Raw genomic sequence first — 8021 nt, 5'->3', positions numbered from 1 at the left:
AGGTTTAACCGCTTCCTCGCTGTGCTAGGGTGTGTGCCTAAGTAGAGCGTGGCCGCATTACGACGTGCCCGCCTACAGGAGGAATGCGGCTAGCGTCATCCGTTACGCGAAGTATCTAGAAAGATACGCTCGCAATACATATTAGTGTTATCTACAGAGATGACATTTTGATTGGTAAAAATAGGTATATCAATTGAGTGCCTATAAAACTAAATCAGCCTGAAAGCTACTACTTAGTAAGTGCGCACGAGGAGCCGGATTACCGCTCCCGTGACGACACTTCAGTGCGTTGGGCAAGGTCGCTAAGGCGCTCACTGTACACATCGGTTGGAGAACCGTTGATGTGGTACATTTACTTAATGGATAAATTACCTTTTTATCTAATTTTAAAATAGTTAGATACTTAGATCCCATTTATGATGGGCAACAAATGTGGTCGCCGCCAGATATAAATCCGGCGGCCAAAATCTATTTTAATTAGCTAGGATAAGGTTTTTAGATTTAAAAATAAGTAAATAAAGTGCAGTCCCCCTTTTGATCTTAAAGCGTTAAGTGCCTTTTAAGGCTTGCGCATTGATCTGTAAGAAAGAAGCCTTTCTAAGGTATATCCTCTTGGGCACTAGTTGCCACTTGGTTCTACGAACCCCTGAACTAGGATTTCTTAAGCTTAAAAGCTTGTATGACTCTGAGTTGTTAAACCCATTAGTTCAATAGAACTAAGTGAATCTCTGAGTCTAAAAGTCTTCCTCTGACTTTAGGAGCGAGGTAGCCCCGCTACACCTCCTTACAACACCTGCCGGATCATGTTCTTCTGCGCCTCTGTCAATTGAGAGGGGTAGCACTCGTAGTCAATCTACGCCTGAGTCTTTACAAGACTAAACCCTCACGAAAATGGAAGAGGTTCCAGATTTGTCAGAAGCGCAACGCGCCGCTTATGACAAGCTCAAAACCGTATTTGGGCTTGAGCACGTGGCATTTATTCTCCCAGGGACCAGAGGTCCTGCATGCAAGGCTTGAAGGTACGAAGCCTCCCTGATCGGTCAAGTACAGGACCACTTAGCGGCATCTATGCCAACCCGGTACATCTCTGTACCTGACTCAGAGCCGAGGGCTCGCCCTCTAACGGTAAATGTGAAAACATTTGAGGGAAAAAAACTCCCTTTTTAGATTAAGCAGATGGAAATGTCCGTTGATTCCGCCTTGTTCTTAACAGAACGGCAAAAGGTGGCTATGGCAATTTCCAAACTTGGAGGTAGAGCCATGGAATAGGCACTATCGTGCAGCACGTCCGTCCATAAACGACGCTTTTCCCTCATGGATTCGCTGGGACAGCAAATGACCAGCATGTTTGCACCGCCTGATCAGGCTTTTCGCATGCGAGCACGGCTCCTAGCGATTCGACAGGGTAAAAGAACCCTCGGGGACTATGTCCAGGAGTTGAGAACTCTCATTGCATCTATGCATCAAGACCCGGTGCAAGAAGCAATTGTCGTAGCAGGTTTTATGGGGGGTCTCAATAGGCGTTGCCCGGACGGAATTATTCCGATCTCATCCTGCTACTTTTGAAGAGGCAGTTGCCATGGCGCCGAGCGCCGAGTTCGACTTTAAGTCTGCTCGCGTTAGCACGCCTTCTTACCGAACAAGCTCTTCGAGCACGTGGGTTCCGTCTAATAGACCGGAACCCATGAATTTAACCCTCGTTGAGGAAGGAGAAGAGGCTCTATAAGCTGTGGAACAGCATAAGACCATCCGTAGATGTTATATGTGCGGAAGCACGAAATATTTACGTCCGGCCTGCCCCAACGAAATTCGCGTAAAGCTCGAAAGAGCTCCAACTCCGACCTATACTAGAGATCTGGTACGGTACGGGAAAACGTCCATACCCAGTAGGTGCGAGGCGCCTTACTGGGGAAGACCTAGGCTCTATAGAACCTCAAGAGGTGAGAATAAACAGAACCTAGCCCCGATTAGCTCGGTGCTTAATGGCACGGGGCGAGAGTACAAGTTTGGCTTTTTCGTCGCTTAAGCACCTGCAAAGGGCTTTGATAAGCCGTGGTCAATTTTAATTGACTCAGGAGCGTCTTGTTATTATGCTCGACGGCTTTCCCTTGAAGGAAGTCAACAATACGTTGCTTAGCAACCTGGGACTCGTGTCACTGTTCCAAAAGTCCCATTGAACTTAGGTATAAAGTTTCCGGACTTTGACAGTATGGAACGCTGTCTCGTCCTTTATTTGGATTCGAGTATGATCTCAGCCTGGGTATAACGTGGCTTGAACGCCATGAGCCATGGATCGATTGAAGGTCTAAGACCTTAGGCGCCACGCGCAATGCTCCTAGCAAAGTTTTGGAGACATGAACCCACCTTTGCTAGGCAACAAAAGCGCTATTGGCGCGGATCATTGAATGAGTCTGTCAGTGTTTTAGACATTGGCATGTCTGAGTTAATAAACTAATGTTAAAAACATTAATTCTGAGCCTGACTCAGCAGAAATAAGTGGAACGGCACATGCTCCGTCGAGTGACACTCGTTATAATAACGATTCACTAAATGCTAAAAGCATTGCTGGCCTAAGGCCGAATCATCAAGGGTGTAATATCCCTGAGATACGTGAGTGGCACGTCTAAGTCCACCGAGTGTGGTCGGCCGAGGTGGCATCATACTGAGTGTCAATAGTGACACTATCGGCAGTTCGCTAGGGCATTTTGGGTCAAACCCTCCTAATGCACGTGAAGCGACACGTAAACGTTCGCTGAATAAGAAAGTTGAGTTGCCTAACTTCTTGTCGGATGTCAAATTAGACACCATGTCTTGTATAGAACCAATACAGGCTGGAAAACCCGGGGACGTGAATGTCCCGGCCTTTAAGAGGCGTATTGTCTCCACTTCAAGACAGGATGGACACGAAGCGTGTATACCCTCCCAAAGTGATACAAGTGAGCAATTACATACGCTTGTAAATGGTGTAACCGGTAACATTGAGGGAAAGTTAGCCTTTCGGCAATCCCCTCGTTACATGCTCTTTTAGAGCTAGACGAAATGTCTATTGATGAGTGCGGCCGAGCCTAAAAGCCTGGCGACTCATCTGAAATGGTGGTCATTCGACCTATGGTTGAGTTAAACTCATCGTCACTTCTAGACGAAGCTGTCCTGGATGACACAAAAGCTGCACTTAGTGCGCGAAATGGGTTATCGATCCTTAAAGATCCTACGGATTCCTTTTATTCCTTAATTTAGGAATTTCAAGATGTGGTATGTAATAACTTACCATCTGTTTTACCTCCGGATAGAGGTGTTCGTCATAAAATTGACTTAGTTCCGGGAACCAAATACTGTGTCACAAGACAATGGCCTTTACCAAGGGAGCATTGTGACGTCATTGACGATTTCTTCCGTGCTAAGCACGAGGCTGGAATGGTACGAGAAAGCAAATCTCCTCATTCGACACCGACATTTTGTGTCAAAAAGCCAAATGGTAAATGGCGCACTGTACATGCTTCTAATAAGCTTAATGCTGCCACTATACCAGCACAAACCCCCATTCCTAAAAAGGATTTCTTCAGAACAATATGGTGGGATGTACAATGTACAGTGCATTGGACTTAGTCCATGGTTACTATCAATTGCTCATGCGAGCTAGTGATATCCGGCTTACAGCGGTTAGCACCCCAAGCGGCATGTTATGGGAGTGGCTGGTTATGCCACAAGGGCTTTCCAAAGCCCCGGGAACATTTAACGTCTAGTGACGCAACTGTTTCGCCCTCATCGAGGTTAGGCACAGACTTATTTCGATGACATTTTTATCCATAGTTGTGCGTAGAAGGGTCGGTCGGATATGGAAAACCATTTAGACCATTTGCGAGCAGTGCTCGAGTGCATTCGCACAAACAAATTGAATGCCAATGCATCTAAATGCATTTTTGGCGCAGACGAAATTCCTTTTTTAGGATGCTTCATTGGAAAGCAAGGCCTTAGAGCGGATCCTGCTAAGGTTAAAGCCATAGTAAATTGGCCGGTTCCTAAAACCCCAAAGGATTTGCGTAAGTGGTTGGGTCTCGCCAATTATTTACACAAATATAGCGAAAATTACGCTGATATGGCTAGGCCATTATCTAATCTCCTTAAAAAGGATACAGAATGGTGCTGGACTAGCACCGAAAACAATGATTTTCGAGCAGTTAAGGATAGTATTATCAATGCCCCGATTCTGGCACTGCCAAATCCAAATTGGCCTTTCAGTGTCGTCGGTGACGCATCAGATTTTGCCATTGGCAGTGCTCTATTACAAACAGATGTTGATGTGCATGAAAGTGTTATTGCGTTCGAGTCTAGACAGCTTCAAGCTGCGGAAAAGAACTACCCAGTTCATGACATAGAGTTACTTGCTATGAAGTATGCTCTCGTCAAATTCAGAGTTCGTCATCTCGGCTCTAAGCCGTTTGTGATTTATACAGATCACGCGTCATTACGCACGGCGACTAAGTCGCCCTATCTCTCACAGAGAATGACCCGATGGCTATCCTTTTTCGCGGAATGCAACTTCGAGGTGAAGTATAAACCCGGCAAGCAAAATGCTTTGACCGATGCGTTATCAAGCAGGCCGGATTATGAGCTTTCTCATTAACGACTGTCTTGTCGCCTATTCCTGAATTAATCCGTTCGGCTTACGCCAAGGATGAACAGTGTGTAGCTCTGCTACGAGCTTTAAATAACTCAGATTCATGTATTAAATTGCCGGCACGTTTGCGTGCAAGGTAACATCGATATTCTATCGATTACAACCTGTTGCTTTATTGCACAGACATCGCGGACCCTCCGCGTGTCGTTGTTCCTCATGATGAGGATTTGAAGTACCGGATTCTCTACGAGGCACACGATACTGTCCTTGGTGGCCATCTCGGTAGAGAAAAGACCTACGGCTCTATAAGCCAGATTTATTGGTGGCCAAACTTTATAAATGGGTCAGCACATATGTTCGCACCTGCGAAACTTGCCAACGTATTTAACCCTCGGCTCATGCTGCTGCGCCACTGGCGAGCCTTTCCGTCCCCATAGGTTGCTGGGAGTCCATTAGTATGGATTTTGTTTTCAGTCTACCGAAAGATTCAGCCGGTATCTCCGGCATAAAGGCCTTTGTTGACCGATTGAGCAAAATGGCTCACTTAGCGGCCGTGCCGGATTCCATTAATGGAGAGGGTACAGCTAAGCTGTTTATCGATCGCGTGTTTCGACAACATGGTCGGGATCCCCGTTTCACGGGTAAATTCTGGAAATCAATTTCCGAGTGCTTGGCACCAGATTTGATATGTCCACTGAGGACCATCCGCAGACCGATGGTCGAACTGAACGTGTCAATCGCGTCATTGAAGACGTTTTACGCAGCGTGTGTGCTCAGACACCAAAGCGCTGGAGCTAAATACTCCCAGTAGTGGAGTTTGCGTTAAATAACGCTGTTCATGCCTCTTAAGGCTATACTCCGTTCTATGTAAACGGTTTTACCCACCCACGCGTTCCATTAACGATACCACTGCGTGGTTCAGTGCTTGGTGGGTGAGAATTAGCCGATAGGCTTGCTGATATCAGTCGTGTTACCGTTCGGAAACAAGTAAGCGAGTTTCTTGCGACGCGATTTAGTGCATGTAAGGGATACGATGGCTGATAGCTAAGACAAACAAAAAGAACAAGCAGATGCTAAAAGCAGAAGCTGTATTAATCCTTATATGGTCGGAGACCGAGTTTTGCTAAACGCTAAAAACCTGCCTACAAACTTGGTTTCCACGGTCTTCAAGACCAAATTGCGCCCGCGCTTTATTGGACCACTTACGGTCGTGGCCAAGAAGGGCCTAGCTTATACGCTAAACCTTCTATAAAGCTGCATACACACCCAGTGTTTAACGTTGGCTTGCTTAAGCCATATCGGGACCCTTCCCACGTGGACCTACAGTCGGTTGCGCCGAGACAGGCGGTCGTGCCGCAGATTCTGCATCCTCACCAGGATATGTAGCTGGCCCTCTAAACGAGGTTGCTGACGCTTCAGCAGCGAACGATGGTTCTAAACCGCCTCAAAAGAGCTCTCAACCCGAGCAAGGATCTCACGAAGGAGTTGCAGTGCCGTAGAGTATCAAATGCTTCCGCCAAAAGTTCGGCCCCCTCCCGCGCTGCTTGATGCGCAGGGGAACATTCAGTTTCATTAGAGAAACTTTTAAAGCGACGTCGTCGTGAGGGTCAATACCACTATCTGGTGAAGTGGCTAGGGTACCCTTCTTCTGAAAAGTCTTGGAAGTTCGAGGTACCTCTTCGGCAAGATTGCCCGTACGCCGTTGACGTTTTTGAGCGCCAAACTCAGGGTCAACTCGCGTCAAACGACGCTTCCCACCACTAAACATGGGATTAGGTGGATTTATAGCCTCAGTGCGGCTTCGATCATGGTTGTACGGTCAACCGAAGCACTGAAATATCGGCTAGGCCTTTCTTCATTTTGTTACATAAATGCCGAACGTAACTGGTCTTTGGCCTTAAGCTTAGCGAAATCGAAGCGAAGCTTCCGTTCCAAACGAACATCACCTCTATCCGCACACTCTCGGATATTCCAAATATTACGAAGTCGGCGGGCCCGGTGGACCTAGTTCTCAAATGAGACTTCGTTTTTACTCCTTGTTTCGTTTAGAAACAAAACGATCGTAATTTCCCTCATAGAGGTCACCGAAGCCCCACGGGCTTAATCACGTAAACGCGTCAATCAGCCCGACCTTTTGTATGCGTAAAGCCACAGGTGAATGGCGCGTGGCTCATGCTTACAATAAGCTGACCACGGCGACCTACCGGCGCAAACGCAAATCCCGCGGAAAGATGTCTTGTTGAACTCCATGGGAAAGTCAACTATCTTTTCCGCGTTGGATTTGAAGGATGGCTACTATCAGGTGCTCATGAGAGTCCGATGTAGCCAAAACAGCTGTAAGCACTCGAAGCGGTAGTGGCTTATGATGCTTCAAGGGTTGAAAAATGCACCGGCGACATTCAACCGGGTGGTGGCTCACGTGATGCGTCAGCACCATGCCTCCGCGCCCCTTTACTTTGACGATGTATTCGTGCATAGTAGGGACGAGGACGGGTTGAGAGCAATAGAGTCGCACAAGCGTCATTTAGACGCTGTCGTGCAGACATTAAAGGACGCCCAATTATACGTCAACTTGCAAAAGTGCGTCATAGGGGTCCCTGAGATACACATGCTGGGTTGCATCGTAGGTACACATGGTGTACAAGCAGACTTAGATAAAGTAAAATAGCTCGTGAAAGATCATCATCTTGATAATTGTGTCATGAGCCACATCAATTTCCAAGGGATCACATAGCGATAACTGATGCCATAACAGGCCATCGCTGTAGCTAAAGCGATTTAGCTTAGCTTTCAGGTGCGACGGAAGGAAACCTTTCGTCCACTAAAGTGATCCAACAGCAGGCGACAATGATCGTCCTGACTGTAGCTCTCTTTTATTTCAGAGGCTAATGAGCTCGTCATGAGGTATACCTTCATGGCTGCCAACGTTGACGGCTGAAATTGTGCTTTAGCACTAGATACACTTTCCTGGTGTCTTACCTCGATGTCTGGTCTGCGCTATAAAGCGCCAGCCGAGACATTCGACTTATCCGGCTTGTATTCAACTTTGTAATTAAAATTTAGTGAAAAATGTTAGCCATCTTGCCATTCTAGGCGAGAGGTGCGGTGAGTTTATTGCGGTCCGCAGTGATGCATAATCTGTGTAAACCACAAATGGTTCGGAGCCCAGTAGGTGCACACGAAATTTGATAATAGCATACTTTATTAAAAGTAGCTCTTTGTCATGCACAGGGTAATTCAGTTTCGCGGCTTTTAATAGTCGGGACTGATAAGAGATGACACGGTCAACGCCGTCGTCATCCCTCTGCATGAGCGCGCTGCCGATTGCAAAATTACTTGCATCGCAGACGACGCTAAAGGGCTTATCCGCGTCTGGCAATGCCAAGACCGGTGCCTCTACAAG

This window comes from Bremia lactucae, linkage group LG4, assembly GCF_004359215.1.
Source record: "Bremia lactucae strain SF5 linkage group LG4, whole genome shotgun sequence".
Taxonomy (NCBI): Eukaryota; Oomycota; class Peronosporomycetes; order Peronosporales; family Peronosporaceae; genus Bremia; species Bremia lactucae.
This window is presented reverse-complemented; position numbering follows the sequence as displayed.